Here is a 19,824-nt window from a genome sequence, read left to right as displayed (position 1 = left end):
TGATACTAGAATGAGAATATCTTAACTCAAGTCCCAAATCCCTGTCTTGCTGATCTCAATTTCTTTACAGTTAAATAGAATTAATAATAGCTAACTTTTGAATGTGAGAATTAAGGGGAAACTTGAAGACAGTAAAGCAGTTAAATAATTCAAGTCTTGGGTTTTTAAAAAATTTTATTACTAGCATGCTATTTTTGCACGAAAAATAATGCACCCGCCACCTCCTGAGATTCCCAACCTCCTTCTAGAGGGCCACGTTTTTCAGGTGAGGCATGGGCCGCCGCAGGCTTCCCTTCCTGCTGGAGTGAGTGGAGACTATGCCCCTCCCCAGCTGTGTGCCCAAATCATGCAGAGACGGCTCAGGAGCTCCCAGGGCCCAGCAGCTTCTTCCTGATGGCAGGAGTGGGCCAAGGCAGCATGCCAGGGCCCAGGTAAAGTGAGACCCAGACAGTAAGGAGAGAGGGCGAGGAAGTCACCAGAGAGATGAACATAGCACTTCTTTTCCTCCCTTCCCATTTCCCACCTGTCCATATAACTAGCATGACTTACATCTTCGTATGTGTTCTTTGACCCCCTGTGTTGTCCTTTCTTTTTTAGTGTTAAACATTTTCTAGGCTTCTGGCTTGGTGCAAATGATTTGCCTTTGGAAAAAATTGTATTTATTGAAAGCTTCACCATTTAAATAAAACCCCTCTAATAATTCCCCCTTCCTTCTTTATTATCCCTCCTTCCTCTACAGGCTAGATTCCCATCTGTGTTCATTGCCTTGGGGAGGAGCTTGAAAAGGTGGGGTAACCTGCTAGCCACTGGCTTCCTGTTTCTGGAGCCTGGCCCATGATGGGGAGCAGTGAGGTGCCCTGGGTGGGGTGAGGTGTAATAGGAAAGCATGAAGCTGGTGGAAGTGGGAGTGCCTCTGAGGGGAATGTTCAGGGTCAACACAGAAGAGCTTCTGTCCCTACTTTCCTGCTCTTGGACTACAGAAATGTCCTCTGGGCTGAGGGCAGGCTCAGAGTAAGGAGGAGAGAGAGAGAGAGACAGAGAAGCAGCAAGAAGAGCAGAAAAGTCAACAGGACTGAGAGGGCCATGGTGCAACCTGCTTCAAAGGCAGGTCCTCGGAGCCCATGTCACTGCAGAGGAGTTGGACGGCTAGAGAACAGAGAAGTTTGGCAGCCATCATCCTTGGCCATAGTCCCGGAAGGCTGCAAGAGGCTAGGTGGGCGATGTATGAGCAGGACATCTAGCAAATGGGCCATGGAGAGCCTGGCTGAGACTTTTATGTCCTATTCTGGCCCAGAAACTTCACAATGGGTCATAAATAGCACAGAGAAGTGCAGCCCTGAAAGGTTCACATGGACAGGAGTCTCAGCATGTGGACAGGTGATAGAGGAGCAAATGGGGTGAGGCACATTTTAGCCAACACCTGTAACTGAGGCTTAGGAGATGCCCTCCCCTTTTCCCCCCATGGCCTGGTACTAAGTACTCTTTCTTGAATTGGGGAACTACCCTGGACAAAGGACTGAATTCCCATGGACTGAGATTACATTTTTGTCACCCTAGCAAGAAGAGGGCTCAAATAACAATTCTAAGGCATTATAGAAAATTGTGTATTTCTTGCACACTTGAGTTGGTGGAATGAAATTCATACCCACCACACTGTTCTTTGTCTATTCCTCGTATGTGTTCCACTCTAGTTGATGTGACTTGGTGAGTCTTTCGGACTGGATTAAATATGGTGCAACAAGTCTTCGTCAAGCTTACCATTTGCCTGTTCCTCTATTAGGTACCAGGAACAGGCGTGTGAATGAGAAGTCGTTGGTAGTAGGCAGCCTCGAAGGCCCTCATGAGCTGCACCTCCTGGTATTCTTGACCCTGTGAATGCTCTCCATTTGAATATGGGCCGGCTCTAGTGATGTAACAAACAGAATATGGCAAACAGAATATGGCAAAAGTGATGGGATGTCACCTCCAATATCAGATTACAATTAGACTGCAGCTTTCCTCTTGCTCATTCTATCTCTGGCTGGTTCGGAGGGAAGCCAGCTGCCATACTGCAAGCTGCCTGAAGAATAGATCCAGAGAAAAGGAACTGATATCTCCAGAACTGAAGACCTAGTTCCTACCAATAGCCCTGCTGGGGAGCTTGGTTTCTTCAAGTGTTGAATCTTGAGATGACTGTAGTCCTGTTTGACACTTTGCAGCCTTGGGAGAGACTCAGCCAGAGGCACCCAGCTAAGCCTCCAGGATTCCTGACCCTCAGAATCTGTGAGAAAATAAATGTTTCTGTTTTACGTTGCTGTGTTTTGGAGTTACTCATTATGCAGCAAGAGATAACCAGTACCCAGTCCTTGCCCTCCAGGAACTCTTGCTCTAGGATGAGAATTTCTTTGGAAAGAGCATTCACGATAATAAAGATCGGAGAGCTAGGCATAAATGCATGGATTCTGTTAATTGGGCTTCAGGCAGTGAGAAGAGGAGATGAGACGCAGGATGCTGAACAGGCAGTAATGCCTGTGAGGTCTGGGATTGGTTTCCTCTGGCCAACACATTCTCTTTAATTACAAAGCTTAGTTCCTGAAATGACAATTTTCTATTTTTACTCAGTGGATTGATAGAAGTAAGAGAAGTAGCATTCCATGGTAGAAATGAGAGAGCAGAGCTGTTTAGTGAATTTAGCTCAAAACAACAAGTGTTTTTGGGGCGGCCACTCTGTACCTATAAGCCCTTCTCTCACATACTCATAGATGCTGTGCCCCAGCCTCTACTGAATCACCCTTTATCGAGGGCATTTTGCTAGGATAGGCTGTGCTTGTGACTGACGTTCTTAGTCATCACCCCTTCTGTGAGGTGGAGCTACTGAAAAATGGTAACTCTCATCTGTCATTGTTACAGTTGCAACAGATTTAAAGACAACTTCATTGAAAATAGAAAAGGGTGGTGGTGGAGGCAGCTGCAAAGGAGAATTGGTTTTTCTTCTGAAAAGCCCTGACTCAGGCCACACATTGAGAGTGCTGCAATCTTTTTGGTTCTACAACTTATATCCCAGAATCCCCAACCCACTATGAAGATACACTCCCTTCTCATCTGAAACATTGTGTGCTAACAACAGCAACACTGGGAACTTCGGATATTTCCTTGCAAATGGATTTTTCCTTTGGGTGTGACTACATTGAAATATTGCTCCTGGTTCTGGTTCTTAATTTTAGGTGAGTTCAGAAAAAAAGATGCATCAGATTGAAGGAGGACATTGAAATCAATTATATACCGATTAGCTCGGAGGAAAGGTTTCCTTGTTCTTTTTCTTTTTTTCCGTCTTTCTGTATTGGCAAATCCCCATGCACACTGCAATTGGTGCAGTCAAGCTGCTCCAGGCTTCTGATAACTGCCTCAATTGTCAGAAGTCACTGGGAGTGCCAGCAGTCAGCCACAGAACTACCACTGAGCTTTATGGAACTTTGCAAATCTTACTGGAATCCATTGCATTTCATCTTGTCAGTCCAACTAGCTCACTGTCTGTTGTATGTGATGTTTTAGAGATAATCTCTCTCTGGGCACAGCATAGTGTTTGTTGTGTCTGCTGAGCATTGACTGCCTTATCTTCTGTTACCAGTATTCTGATTCTGTGGGGAAGAAAATCCCACTCTCAGTCTGCATGATTGGGGTGGGACTGATCCCAATCCTGGTTCCAGAAGGGGGCAGGTAACCCATGGATGGGCGATTAGAGTGCTTTATCCCCTGGTCCCAAGGCCTGGTTTAGGATGGACATATGACCCAATCCAGGCCAGACATAGCCATTGAGACTTGGTTCTAGGACTTCTATTTGAGGAGTGAGAAAAGGCCTGTTATGCTCCATTAGGGTTGGTGCTACAGGCAGCTCTCTTATGATCACAGGGGAGTGCCTGTCCATGAATGGAGACCACATAGAGGATAGGAAGAGAGAGAGAGAGAGACAGTGAGAGAGAAACACACACAGAGAGAGAGAGAGTCAGAGAGAGAGAGACAGGAGTTTCATGGGTCAATACATTTTTTGTCATTCCTCCTTTTGTTTAATTAAGTTTAAGCTGGGTTTTTGTAATTTGCAGCTCAAAGAATCCTGACTATATGCTGGGAGCACAGTCTGCCACGGGCCTGCACATTTTTGCAGGATATGCCAAGAATTCAAGGCCATACATCTCTTTCCTAAGACCTTTCTCAGAATCGTGTTTGCAGGGAGCAATGTTGCAGGATGAAGTCACCTCTCTCACAAAGAGCAGGCTTGCATCTGCTTCCTATAAAGGCAGTGAGTCTCCTATGTTCAGTGTTCCTTTCTTGCAACACAATCCTTCTTGGGTGCATGCATTCATCTATACCCCCACTGTGTTGTCCCTGTGGGACTTGGGGGCATGAGGAACAGATACAAACCAACAGCATGTTCATGCTGTTACTGGGCTGTGACTACTAAAGACTTTTGCCTCTGACCGAGGGGTCTTGTGACTTCTGCCAACATTCATGAAAAATAACAGTCTGGCTTATTAGCTTAAAAAGTAAAGCAAACCCTTAACCCTTCTTGACACTCTATGGCTCCTTCGGACTTCTGTAGGCTATTGAATGTTGCACAGAAGCTTGGTTAAGAGCACATGCTTGATAGGAAGACAGATGGATTTGAGTCCTGGCTCAACCATTCTCTATCTGATTTTGAGCGAGTTATTTAACCTCTCTGGCCTTCTGGTTTCTCCTCTATGAAATAAAAATAATACTTCCAATTACAAAATACATGTAATGCCCCTGGCTGAGAACCTGGCTCAGAGGAAGTTCAGTAAGTGGTAGCTGTATGTAACTGCCTAGTGGTAGCACTTAGCACATGATTTTTAAAAAAATATTTAATCATATTTTCTCATTACAGAAGTAAAAAAAATCATTGTTGAAAAATTGGGAAATATATGTCAGAAAGATAAGAAAAGTTTTTTAAAAATTATAATTCCACAACCTAGATAACCGTTATTATCATTTGGTGAATATCAATATGGAGTGTGTGTGTGTGTGTGTGTGTGTGTGTGTGTGTGTTTTAAACCAAAGCAGAATCATGTCATATGCACAATTTTATCTGTTTTTTTCTTACTTAATATATCATGACCATCTTTCTAGTTCCTACTTCTTTTGTAGCTTTTTATGAAAACATATTATAAAATAGTTGGTATGTATAACACAATATAAATAGCATAGAAATAATTAAGAATAATAAAATGGACACTTAGGAACCCACCATGCAACTTATGCAATAGAAAATTACCATACCATGGGAGGCTTCCGTGTGACCCTCCCTGACCACATCCGCCCACCTTCTTCACCTACCCCCAGGATACCATGATCCTGAATTTTGTGTTTTTCATTCTCTTTACAATTTGTGCAGTTTTACCATGCATACCTGTATTTGTAAAAATTTAGTCTGCTCATTTTAGAACTCAGCGTTATGGTATTCTGATTGCACGTGTTTTCTGTGACTTGCTTTTATGCTGGACATATGTTCCTGAGATCCATCTATGTTGATGCATAGAGTTGTAATTTATTCACTTTTGGGGGTGTATGGTATTCTCATGTACACATGTGCCATGATTTAGTCAAGGGTATCTGGAAAAATCACAAAGGAAAAGGATTTGATTGACATCATCTGCCTCCCTTGGCAGGTGCTTCACACTCTGGATGGGGGATGGACGTCTCACCCTGAACCTAGCTGTTTGCTTTCAGGCAGGCCAATTTGATGTTTCCCAGCCCCAGGCAAGCTGACCCCAGACAATGCAAGCCCCAGGAGTATCATGGAGGAAGAAAAGAAGGGTTGAGGGCTGGAGATTATGGAACAGAAGACAGCCTGGATGTCTCAGTTAATTTACAGCTATTTAACTGGGGGAAACTGTAGAAGAGACAGAAACATTCTTCCATTAGGATATATGGCTGGAGATACAGAATTGAAGAGGCTGAGAATACTCTGCATAAGAAAGGGCATGGAAAATGTTAGAAAACTTAACCTGTGTAAGAAAGCTAACACTCTCTAACCTTACTAACAGGGGGCTAAGTCAGCATAACCTACATGGAGGACAATTTGGCTAAATCTATAAAAATTAAAAATTCATCTTCCCTTTGATCCAATGATTAAATTTCTAGAAATTTACAGATGTATAAAATCATATATGAACAGTTACTTATTGCAGCAATTTTTATGATAACAAAGTAGTAAAACAATTTAAATGTCTATTAATGTGGAAATAGATAAATAAATTATGCCTTATTTATCCAATGGAAAACAATGCAGTGTGTTAAGGAGAAGGAGGCAACTCTATAGATACTAATATGGTACAATCTCCAAGTTTTATTAAATGTAAAAGCAAATTGCAGTGGTGTAAAATGGTGTGTGTGTGTGTGTGTGTGTGTGTTTCTATCTGCTATCTGTATATAGAATATCTCTGGTTGCAGTGGTTACTTCTGGGGATCTAGATAATGGGGATATAAATGGGAGAAAGGTAAATTACTTTTTATGTCTTTAAAATTTTCTTTTTTTTTAAATTATACTTTAAGTTTTAGGGCACATGTGCACAACGTGCAGGTTAGTTACATATGTATACATGTGCCATGTTGGTATGCTGTACTCAGTAGCTCGTCATTTAACATTAGGTATATCTCCAAATGCTATCCCTGCCCCCTCCCCCCACCCCACAACAGGCCCTGGTGTGTGATGTTCCCCTTCCTGTGTCCATGTGTCCTTATCGTTCAATTCCCACCTATGAGTGAGAACATGCGGTGTTTGGTTTTTTGTCCTTGGGATAGTTTGCTGAGAATGATGGTTTCCAGCTTTATCCATGTCCCTGCAAAGAACCTGAACTCATCATTTTTTATGGCTGCATAGTATTCCATGGTGTATATGTGCCACATTTTCTTAATCCAGTCTATCGTTGTTGGACATTTGGGTTGGTTCCAAGTCTTTGCTATTGTGAATAGTGCCACAATAAACATATGTGTGCATGTGTCTTTATAGCAGCATGATTTATAATCCTTTGGGTATACACCCTGTAATAGGATTGCTGGGTCAAATGGTATTTCTAGTTCTAGATCCCTGAGGAATCACACATATGAAGCTACCAATGAGCCAAAAAGTAAGTGAAATAAAAAATAAAAATATGTGGAAGGCAGGAGTCAAAGAGCAGACAGTAGGTAAGTGAAGATGCTGGTATGGGGCTTTGTGGAGAGGCAGGAGGGATTTGTTCTGAGAGCGACAACTGGGAAATTTGTTGTGAAGAGGACTTTTGAGAAGTTTTGCAGACTATTGGGATGCTGTATAGCCTTTTGCCAGCATCCCTTTTGTCCAAGAAAACCTTTACTCCTTAATGCCACTTTTGAAGCTGGATTCTTTTTCCTTTGTTATGTGTTCCACTCAAAGAGAGGACTAAAGGTACCAGAAGCGAGGCCCTTTTTAGGCAAAAGTTGTAATAATAACATAATAGCAAAATAAAGATAATAAAGAATGGCTACTATTTTAGCATTTACAGTGTGACAGACATTGACTAAGCATTTTACATATATTATCTCATTTAATCCCCATATAAACTATATAATGTTGGTGGTATTATTCCCATTTTATAGATAAAGAAACTGAGGCACAAAAAGATTAAGTAACACATGTTCAACATTATGTAGCTAGTAAGTGATAGTACTGAAATTTGAGCTCATTTGGTTTGCCTTTGAAGATTGTGATTTTAACACTTCACCATATTCTTTTCCTAAGGAATGAGGAATTTCTTAGGCATAGCAGCATGATCGTGTGCACGTGCGCGCACACACACACACACACATCTAACTTAAGATTTAACTGTGTACAAATATTTATGGGCCAATTGTCAGGTAGAGCTGAGACAAGAATGTAGAAACATTATAATCTTGTTCACCCAAAAAAATCTAGAGACATTAGGATTTTAGGCAGGGTAATCATTTGGGGAATATTGGTAAGAAAGATGCCTGCAAACTGACAGGCAAGCAGGTGTTGTTGCCATTCCTGTTAGGCCATTGGGAATTCCCAGAATGGGAGACTGAGGAGGAAATCAAATAAATAGTTTGCTGACTCCTCTAACTGGCAAAAGTATTTTCAAAACTCCATGTAGATTACTTACTCTTGAGTGGCCCTGAGAACTTGTGTGATATATTTCAGAGATGACGTGTTAACCCAAAAGCTCTGAAAAATCTCCCTGGAGCTCAGATAAGCCAAGCTGCTTCAGCTCCCATTGTGGATGAAATAGTCAGTGTTTTCATAGGAAGACTGACTAGTTCTTCTTTCTTGTCTCTTATTGTTCCAACAAGGCTAATTCCAATGAGTTTATGAGAACAATTTAAGGCTTATTTTCTCAGCCGCTTTTCCAGAGGGAGCTGAAGTAATGTCAGTTCCTTCATTACTACCTACAGAGGGATAAAGTGCATCTCTGTATTGTTCCCTATATTAAACTGTTTTTTTTGGACAAGAGAATTTCCAGGCAGATACTTGTATTCCCACCAACACCAACACTTTTCATCTCTAATTTAAAGAGAAAAGACACTCTAGATTTGGGTTTCCAAATAGCACAGCCAGTAGCCTATGATGCATCTGTTAGCATTTGAAATGTGGCTAGTCTGAATTAAGATGTTCTGTAAGTATACACCACATTTCAACGACTTAACGTGAAAAAAGGATGTAATATATCCCCAAACTTTTATATTGGTTACGTGTTATAATGATAATAGAGGCAGTCCTTGCTTTGCCTGTTGGTGTAGAACCATGAAAATGATCCTGCAAGCTGAAATGATGCAAGTGATTTTAATTAACAATGGGTGAAAATTATGATTATTATGCAAACTTTAAAACATTTTTGTCTAAACTTTAAACATTCTTACTGTCAGCCATAAATGTATGCAGAAATTTAAAAGTGGTAAAATGAACCTATTTAGTACACAGTAATCTCAAATAATGGAAACATCGAGAATTAAAGTACTTCTTTTCTTCTTTGTGAATAGTTGGAACAGTGCTTGCCTTCTTCTTGTCCTATAACTTGTAGTATGGAGAGAGCATCTTTTCTAAGCTTTGCCAAATTGTCATATTACTTCCTAAGATCAGCTTCCAACATTTTCTCCTTGCTTTCCCAATGTTGTGAAATCGGAGAGTTTCTTCAATGAGAAGTTTTGTTTCATTTTTTGGGTTTTTTTGTTGAGACAGGGCCTTACTCTGTCATCCAGGCTGGAGTGCAGTGGCTCAATCATGGCTCACTGCAGCCTCAAACTCCCTGGCTCAAAAGATTGTTCCCTGACCTCAGCCACCCTAGTAGCTGGGACTACAGGTGCACACAACCATGCCAAAATAATTTTTATATTTTTTGTAGAGATGGGGTTTTGCCATGTTGCCTAGGCTGGTCTTGAACTCCTGGACTCAAGCAATCTGCCTACATCGGCTTCCCAAAGTGCTGAGATTATAAGCATGAGCCACAGCTCCTGACCCAATGTAAGTTTTTTGCTGGTGTCCCTTCCTCTGGGTCATCATCGTTTCTGGGACAGTATCGTTTTTGGGACAGTCATGTTCCACATTTATGTCCATGCATTTGCCTTCACTAAGTTCCTCTGGCTGCATATCTTGAGACTCTCGAACAGCAGTAGTGTCAACAGTCCCTACAGTGATCCATCTTCTAATCACGCCTACATTCACTTCCAACAATATCACTTTTTGTTTCTTTGCTGCACTTCCGTATTTGTTGGCCATTCCCTCTTTAGATTATTCATTTCTGTAAAATGTCATGTGAGTTTACCACTGGGAGACAAGGAATCAACACAACTCCATGCATGCTTCACTGTCTGCGCCTGGACTGAATAACAGATGCATAGTGACCAATTGCTGATAGACTTCAAAAGAAATGGCATGATTGGTCATTGCTATTGATGCACACATGTTGTTTATGTAGTGATTTGTGGACTGAAAGTCTAGCAGCAAAGTTTTTACTTTATGCAATAAAGTAAAACTGTATATTAACTGTATGCAATAAAGTACAGGTAAGCATAATGTACAGTTAATATACCAGAGTTAATATACCACAGTAACTGAAATTTGAACCATGTTGTTGGAAGATTAGTGTTATTTAATTAAGTGGTGGTAACTGGAATTTATGCATATTGGAACCATGCAAAGCAAAGTATGCCTGTATTTTTGGATACTGGGTTAAAGTATATCATTAAAATTATTTGTACCTGTTTCTTTTTACTTTTTGAATTAACTAGTAGAAAAATTTAAATCACATTTGTGGCTCACACTATATCCCTATTGGACAGTCCTGCTCTGTACCATACATTAACAAAAAATTTAGGAGAAGAAAATAAATATACAGTTGAAAAAGAATGAAACATTGTTAGAGTTTTAAGTAGCCGGCAACAAAGTAAGAGATTCCAATCTTCTCAAATTGAGCGTGATTGTATGGTGAAAAACAGTAAAGCTAAAATTAAAAATATAATAGATTGGGAAAATGTTTGCATCATATATGTAAGCCAAAGGCAAATTGCTGATATTATGAAATTATTCATTCAAACTTGTTCCAAAATTATCAACATCCCAGTAGATTGTTAAACAGATGAATAGGCAATTTATATGAGAGAAAACTGAAATAGCAAATGAATACCTAGAAAAATGTTTATCTTGTCTAGTTATCAAAGGCATGGAAATTACTGTTAACTTCGAGTTACAATTTACTATCCACTCTATTAATAAAACAATTACAACCCTCCACACTGTGGGAAATTTGGTGATTTCATGCACCATGGCTGACATTTTAATTAGATACAATACTTTTAGTTAGCAATATTGTATAAACAGGAAAAGACAAAAAGACATTTTTAACCCTTGGACCTAGTAATGTCACTCCTGAGAATTTAAGAAAATGAAATAATTCAACAGGGACAAAAAGTTATATATACAGTAAGATGTATATTGTGTAATTTCTTATAATAGCAAAAAAAAAAGAAAAAGAAAAGTTAAGGACATTCTAAATGTCTGATATAGAACACTGCATCCCACAATGACAAAATGCATTGTGTTTTCTAGATGCTTATGGAAGGTTTACTAGAGTTTAGCACATGCTGTGTCATAAAGCAAGCTGAAATATATTTCAACGGAGTGAAATCATTCAGAATATGGTCTTTGAGCACAGTAGAATTATGCTAGAAATCTGTAACAAAAGCTAACCAGAAAATCACCAACTGCTTTAAAAGTAAGCTATTAAATTACAAATAACTCATGAATCAAAGAAGGAAACACAATAAAAATTAGAAGATATTTTGAACTAAATGATAGTGGAGACATGGCATATCAAAACATGTAGAAAACAGATAAATGATGCTCAAGGAAATAACTGCCAACCTAGAGTTCTATAATAATAAAAATATTTTTCAAATAGGATGGTGAAATAAATATATCATCAGATTAGCAAAAACTAGGAGAATTCCTGCAATGCCTAGAGGAAAATTTATATTCTCAAATGTATATATTAGAAAAGAATTAAATACTACATATCAATAATTCAAGTTTTCACCTCAAAACGAAACATAATTTTAAATATCACCACACACAACAAATTAGTCCAAAGAAAGTAGTAGGAAGTTAATAGTAAAAATAAAAGCAGAAATAAGATAAGTAGAAAACAAGTATTAATGCAATAAATAAAAAAACCTAATTTCTGGAAAAAGACACATTAAATTGATAAAACTATGACAAGACTGATGTAAGAAAGAGAGCAAATTACCAATTCCAGTAATAAATAAAGAGACATTAGTATAGATGCTATAGACATTTAAAAGAGAAAAAGACATTACAAATAATGTTATGCCAATTTCAGTGAATTAAATTCCTTGAAAAACATAGCTTACCAAAATGGACACAATAAGAAAAAGCAATTCGAATATTATATATCTACTAAAGAATTTAAATGTTTTATTTAAAGCCTCTGTGCAAAGTATACTCCTGGTCTGGATGGTTTCTTTGGTGATTTGTAGCAAATATTAAAGCAAGTGATAAATCCATTTTTTATATACTCTTCCAGAATATAAAAAAGACGGTAGCCTTCCTAGACTTTCTATGGGACCAGCATAATCTTGATAGGTAAATTACTTAAGGAAATTGTAAGAAAGGTAAATTACAGACAAATTTGTAGCATGAATTATATATATGTAAATTCTAAATAATATATTAGCAAATATAATTCTTTGATATGTAAATGGAGAAGGTATCACAATCAAATGAAGTTTATTTCAGAAATGCTAATGATGATTTATTATGAATAAACAATCAATATAGTTCACCATATTTGCAGAAAAGTGGAGATAAATAAAATTTTCTTAATGATTACAAAAACACGTTTGATAAAACATAATATTAATTCATGATAAAAACTCTTAGCAAACCAGGAAGTCAATTTGAATTATTGAAAACTTTCTTCCTATGCGTAGGAGCATGATATGGATACCTGCTACTTCTATTAAAAGAAAAATGGAAATCTTAACCAAGGCAATAAGGCTATAAAAAGAAATTTTAAGAAGACAGTTTGGAAAAGGGTGAAATAAAACTGTCACTCTTCATGGACAACATAATTGTACATAGAAAATCTAAAATAGAATCTAGAGACAACTACTAGAATTTATAAGTAAATTTGGCATGGTTGTTGGATCCAAGATCAAAGTATGAAATCAATTGCATTTTTATATATTGGCAACAAAAATGCAAATAAAATTAAAATTAAAATTAAAAAGATAGGATTTACATTAGCATAAAAACTTTCAAATCTAGAAATGTATTTAATGATAGACATTTAAGACCTTTATGCTGAAAACTATAAAACTTTGCCAAGAGAAATTTTAGGAGCCTAAATATAGAGAGGTTCCCCCCCCATTTTTGTGGTTTAGAATTAAAATGGTCAGGATGTAAATTGTCTCCAAACTGATCTTTAGATTAAACACAATCCTGATTAAAATCTCAGCAGGTTTTGTGTAGAAATTGACAAGCTGATTCTAAAATTCACATAAGAATGCAAAGGGCAAAACATAGTCAAAGAGATTATTTATAAAAAGAAAAATTATTTTGAGGACTTACACTCTCAGATATTGAGACATATCACAAAGCTGTTGAAATTAAGAGAGATTGAAGTTTGCATAACAATAGATAAAAAGACCAATGGAACATAGCAGAGAGTCCACATCTCTATAGTTATCTGATATTTTACAAAAGTGACACTGCTGTATAGGGTAGAAAGGATGACCTTTTTAACAAATGGTGTTGTTATTTGGATATCTACATGGGAAAAATGAATCTTTATCTTACACAAATCAATTCCAGTCAGATTGTAGATCTATAGGCAAAAGTTAAACAAATAAATGCTTTTGGAAAAAAAAAAACCCACAGAAGATATATTTGTTATCTCAGGTAGACAAAATTTTCTTAATTCGGATATAAAATGCACTAGTCATAAAATGTTCGCTTGGACTACATTAAAGTTAGGAATTTCCTATTCATTAAAAGACACCATTAGAGTGAAAACATAAGCCACACAATATTGAGTATATTGTTAATAAATATAAAAAGACTCATATCCACAATATGTAAAGAACTGAAAATCACTGAGAAAAATTAAATAACGCAATATAAAAATAGGCAAATGACTTAAACAGTCACTTCATGAAAGAGGATATCCAAATGGTCAATAAATGTGAGAGCATGTTTAATCTCATCATCAGGCAATGTAGACTGAAATCACAATATGACACTACTACTCATTCATTGGAATAGCCAAACAAAGAAGATGGATAATACAAAATATCAGTGAGGGTATGGAACAAGTGAACTCTCATTCATTGCCGGCAGGAGTGTACATTGGTACAACCACTTTGAAAAAATGTTTGGAAGACTCTACTAGCCATATACGTATGCTATGAGGCAGCAATTGTACTCCTGGCTATATACCCAATAGAAATGCATGCACAGTGCACCCAAAATATACAAGAATGTTCATTGTATTATCTGAAATAGTTCCAAACTGGAACAACATGTGTTCATCAACAAAAAATGAATACATAAACTTTGGCATATTTATACAATAAATACTATAGAGCAGTAAAAAATAATGAATCATTGCTACATGCAACAAAGGGTAAATTTTCAGATGTTAATGTTGAGTTAAATAAGCCTGACACATATGACTTTATACTGTATGATTATATTTATATTAAGCACAAAAATGTAGGCAAAACCAGTCTTTGTTTATGGAAGTCAACGTAATGGCTAACTTTGGGTGGGTACTGTCATTGAGGTGGGTTGCTGGTAATGTTTTGTCATTCATCTAAATGGCTGTTTATAAACTTTGTAAAAATTCATCAAGCTTTATTAAGATTTGTGCACCTTTTGCATGAATGTTATATTTCGTAAGAAAGTTTATAAAGCAGAATATGAACAGGGAAATGTGTGTGTGTGTGTGTGTGTGTGTGTGTGTGTGTGATGTGTTCAGTGGTCAGGATTGCTGACTGTTTCTGCACAGTCCTTTAGAAAAAGGAGAGGCGCAGGAGAGAAACAATTGAGGCCAATCGAGTTGAAAGTGAGGAAACCTACATAGGATTCATGAAGATGGATAGTCTGCCGTGTGTTCTGTGATTTATAGCTCATAAAGGACTTCCCTGTACATTAACTCAATTCCTCTTCACAACAACGTTTTGATGTAAAAATTAGTTATTATCTCCATTTTGCCTTTCGGAAAACTGAGACTCACAGATATTGGGTGATATTTGTTTTCTTTTCTTTTTTCTTCTTTTCTTTTTTTTTTTGAGATGGAGTGTTGCTCTGTTGCCCCGGCTAGACTGCAATGGCATGACCTTGGCTCACTGCAACCTCCACCTCCTGGGTTCAAGCGATTCTCCTGCCTCAACCTCCTGAGTAGCTGGGATTATAAGCATGTGCCACCACGCCTGGCTAATTTTTGTATTTTTAGTAGAGATGAGGTTTCACCATGGGTGATGTTTCTAAGGAAGCAAAACCGTGAAGAGCCACCATGCTCTTTTCACTACACTGCTGTTAGAAAACTAGACATTTGGATGGAAGAATATGCTGTGGTCTGAAGGTTTGTGTCCCTCCAAAATTCATGTTGAAACTTAAACTCCATTGTGGTAGGTTTTTGTTTTTGTTTTTGTTTTTTTTTTGAGACGAAGTGTCACTCTGTTGCCCAAGCTGGAGTGCAGTGGTGCGATCTCAGCTCACTGCAACCTACAGGCATGTACCATCGTGCCCGGCTAATTTTTGTTTTTAGTAGAGACAGGGTTTCACTATGTTGTCCAGGCTGGTATTGAACTCCTGACTTCGTGATCTGTCTGCCTCGGCCTCCCAAAGTGTGGGGATTACAGGTGTGAGGCACCGCGCCCGGCCTGTGGTAGTTTTAGGAGGTGAAGCCTTTTGGGAAGTGACTAAGTAATGCGGGCTCCACCCTCATAGATGAGATTAGTGTCCTTATAAAAAAGGCTTTGGAGAGCTGCCTGGCCCTTCACTCCTTCCACCATATGAGGACACAGCATTTGTCCCTTCCAGAAGATGCAGCAACATGGTGCCATCTTGGAAACAGAGAGTGAACCCTCACCAGGCACATTGGTCTTGGACTTCCCAAGCCCCAGAACTGTGAGAAATCAATTTCTATTATTTATACATTTCCAAGTGTAAAGTATTTCATTATGACAGCAGGAATGGACTAAAACAGAATATGCTATATGCTACGTGGAATAAATTATTCCTCACAACTTTTCTATGAAATTGGCATTATCATCCTCAGTTTGCAGATGTGGTTCAGGAATACCAAATAACCTGTGAACATACAATCTAGTAAGTGGCCAAGGCAGTATCTCAACATGTATCTGTCTCACTCTGGAGCTCATCTCTTTCTCTGAAATGTAGCTGCTAGCTGCTTATGTGTGGTATAAACGATTCAGCTGCAAGAACTCAGACAGCAGAACGATCACTGCAGGGTGGGTCAGGGAGCCTTTGTGGAGGTGAAGGTACCCTTTGGGATAGATTTAATTAATAAATGAATGAATGAATTTTTTTCTCAACTTTTATTTTCTATTCAGGGAATACATGCACAGGTTTGTTACCTTGGTATTTCGTGTGATGCTTAGGTTTGGGGGTACAAATGATTCCATCACCCAGGTACTGAGCATAGTACCCAATGGTTAGTTTTTCAACCCTTGACCCCCTTATTCTCTCCCTCCTCTAGGAGTCCCCAGTTTGTATTGTTGCCATCTTTATATCCATGGGTACCCAGTGTTTAGCTCCCATTTATGAGTGAGAATGTGCAGTACTTGGTTTTCTGTTTCTGCATTAATTCACTTAGGATAATGGCCTCCAGCTACATCCATGTTGCTGCAAAGAACATAATTTCATTCTTTTTATGGCTGCATAGTAGTCCATAGTGTATATGTACCACATTTTCTTTACCCAGTCCACCACTGATGGGTTGATTCCATGTGTTTGCTATTGTGAAAATGCTGCAGTGAACATGTGAGTGCATGTGTCTTTTTGGTAGAAAGGCTTGTTTTCTTTTGGATATATACCCAATAATGGTTTTGCTGGGTCAAATGGTAATTCTGTCTTAACTTCTTTGAGAAATGAGATGGGATTAAATAGGAGACCAGGATGTGGAAAGAACTCTGAGTTTGGGGGGAATGGAGGAGATCAAGAAAGTGTTGGAAGGCTCATTGGTCGGTGAGCAGCCTTGTTTGGCTGAAGTAGAGGGTTTTTTAAGTTCCAAGAAGTCAGAGACTGTTTTGTGAATTGAGTTATCCCCAATGCTCAACACAAATTAAATGCTCGAGATAAATGAATAAACTGATTGGTTAGCATCAAAATTTGTGCACTTTTTAGAAACGTAACAGTTTATGGATGGCGTAGTTCATTCAGTCCACTGGTAACACAATGAGGTTTAATTTGACACACTAGTTAAAAAACTGAAAAGTACCTAGAAAATGAGATGGTACCCGCTAAGCCAATTGAGAAAATATTCAAGAAAATCAGAGTGTTCCAAGTGTGAATGCTTTTGAGTCCTAAAGGTATCTGAAGGCACAGGGTGAATATGACTTAGATGAGTGCCTATCCTGGGGCCAGCATCTGCAGATCGTACTGAGATTGCCTGCCCAACTCCTTCCATTTGGGTCTTTTGAGCCTTTGCCTTGCTGTCAGACTGGTGCTTTTGGGAAACTTCTCTATAAGCTCTGTTTTCACGAGAAAAATAATTTGTTGGGATAATGATCTACACGATGAGACAGAGTATTTCAGGCACTACCTCCTGTTTGAATGGAAAAATAGTGTTTCAGGTCACTCTCTAAGAATTCCTCTTTTTTGATCTTGCAGGAACACTACTCCCCAAATAGGTTCTGCCCATGGGATGTGGAGTTGATGAATTTTCTAACCTCAGTGTTGCTGACACTTAGATCCATGCGCTTCTGGAAAGATTCATTTCTAAGCCATCACGGCTGATTGAATGATTGTATCCCCCAGGTGTTTAATAATGGATCCATGTCAATCCTAAAAGAAGTATCTGGTGGACTGCAATAAGGTTCTGCCTGTGATCATCTCCATTTTATCATCCACTCATGAAGATGTGAAAGCCAGACTTCAGACAGACAATTAGAGGGTATTAGTAATGCATATTGGATGAGAAGTTGTGACACAAAATTTTAATAGGCTGCAAAGATGTGCTAAAATTCACTAGCTATAAATGATGTCGTAGGTTCAGGTAGATACTGAGACAAACGTGAACAGAATACATGAGATTACACTGAAGTTCAATTAACTGCTAGTCAAAAACTAAAAACTAAAACAATGTATTCTGTAGTGAACACTTGCAGACCTGTGTGCTCAGTTCACCTTTTCTAGAAGTTGCCCCTTCTCCTTGTCCAGATGGTTGCAAAAAAGCACTGAAGTCACAACATGACCTGGTTCCTGGCCACAGTTGGTAGGTCCAGAAATTGATATTCAACTTAAGAATAAGGATCTGTTCTGTTTATTTTAAAACCGGAACCAAGAATGGTAAGCTGGACTGTCTTCGAAAGCCTGGACCCTAAGAAGTAAAGCTTTGGATTTCTAGGCAGCCATGTCCCCCACCACTGGGGCGGCAGAGGAATCTAGTCTTTGGAGAGAGGGGTGGACATGAGAGATGGAAGGAGACTCCTGTCTACATGTCCCTGTGGCTCAGCTGCATTTCTCTTCCTTGAGTATCACTGTATTCTAATAACCTAATAGATCCTCATATTTTACCTTTCAACTCAAGCTAACTAATTGTCTGTAATATTTGCAAAGCAAAATGTTCCAAGTACATGACTTAAGCTCCAGCTCCAGTGCCCTGAATAAGGGTGGGATAATCATAATACTAAATTTCCAAGTGGCCAAGTCTAAACTTTGCCTTGGCCACACTAATGTGGTCAATGTGGTCATTTCCAGGCTCAACTTTCTGAAGACGATGGTCAAGAGACAGAAGTCTCTGAGGAAGAGGAGGTAGCTGTTTAGAAATGTTTAAAGGGTTGCCATGTATAAGTCAAAGTAGGTGTTCTATGTTGCTCTAACAGACAAAAATGATACCAATAGTCAAAAGTTGGAATGCAGATTTTGACTGGACACAACAATTGTTTTTGTAAGTATTAGACTTATCCAATAAAGGAATGGATGACCTAGTGAAGGATCAAGGTCTCTGTCAATGGAAGGTTGGGTCAGAACTTAGATATGCATTTATTTGGGAGTTTGATGAATAGTTGGCTACTAATAGCTGTCATTTATCAAAGGCTTTTTATGTGTGAAACACTGTGCTTGACATATGCTTTATGTAAATTTATGTAATTTATGTAAATTATTACTTCATAATAATCATATGAATAGATATATCTTATACATTTAATAATAGTTATCAAATATTTATAAGACATGGATGAAATTGGAAATCATCATTCTCAGTAAACTATCGCAAGAACAAAAAACCAAACACTGCATATTCTCACTCATAGGTGGGAATTGAACAATGAGAACACATGGACACAGGAAGGGGAACATCACACTTCGGGGACTGTTGTAGGGTGGGGGGAGAGGGGAGGGATAGCATTGGGAGATATACCTAATGCTAGATGACGAGTTGGTGGGTGCAGCGCACCAGCATGGCACATGTATACATATGTAACTTACCTGCACATTGCGCACATGTACCATAGAGCCTAAAGTATAATAACAATAATAAAAAAAAAAAGAACAATATTTTGGTAATTTTAAACGTAAAATTAAAAAAATTTGTTATGCTTCAATTGCAGAATTATGCTACAATTAATTTCAGTCTTTGAAGTATTTGTACTTTTACCACTTCATGGCATTTTTGCTACTTTTTTTTTTTTTTGAGATGGAGTCTCGCTGTGTCGCCCATGCTGGAGTGCAGTGGTGCGATCTCCGCTCACTGCAAGCTCCGCCTCCCGGTTTCACGCCATTCTCCTGTGTCAGCCTCCCGAGTAGCTGGGACTACAGGTGCCCACCACCACGCCCAGCTAATTTTTTTGTATCTTTAGGAGAGATGAGTTTTCACCGTGTTAGCCAGGATGGTCTCGATCTCCTGACCTCGTGATCCGCCCGCCTCGGCCTCCCAAAGGCATTTTTGCTACTTTTAAGTTTTAAATTATTTTATTGATACATAATTTTATGCATATTTATGGGGTAAGTGTGATATTTTATTACATGCATAGAATGTGTAATGATGAAATCAGGGTTTAGGGTATTCATCACCTGGAGGACTTATCATTTCT

General features: G+C 38.5%; 1 long non-coding RNA gene across 3 annotated transcripts in view; it reads left to right on the top strand.

Annotated features, from left to right (window-relative positions):
- The window catches only part of LOC134759559 (uncharacterized), a 59,572-nt gene extending 40,855 nt beyond the window's left edge, over window positions 1-18,717 (top strand). For 2 of the 3 annotated variants that reach the window (XR_010135907.1, XR_010135908.1), the window contains exon 5: window positions 1,781-2,411. This is a non-coding gene — a long non-coding RNA (uncharacterized LOC134759559). Of the gene's footprint in view, window positions 1-1,780; window positions 2,412-17,398 lie in introns of those variants that run through there. The other variant, XR_010135909.1, reaches the window with a different exon arrangement.
- The last annotated feature ends 1,107 nt before the right edge of the window (window positions 18,718-19,824 follow it).

This window comes from Pongo abelii, chromosome 11, assembly GCF_028885655.2.
Source record: "Pongo abelii isolate AG06213 chromosome 11, NHGRI_mPonAbe1-v2.0_pri, whole genome shotgun sequence".
NCBI lineage: Eukaryota > Metazoa > Chordata > Mammalia > Primates > Hominidae > Pongo > Pongo abelii.
The sequence above is the reverse complement of the archived record's forward strand: the minus strand, read 5'-3'. Positions and strand labels throughout refer to the sequence as shown.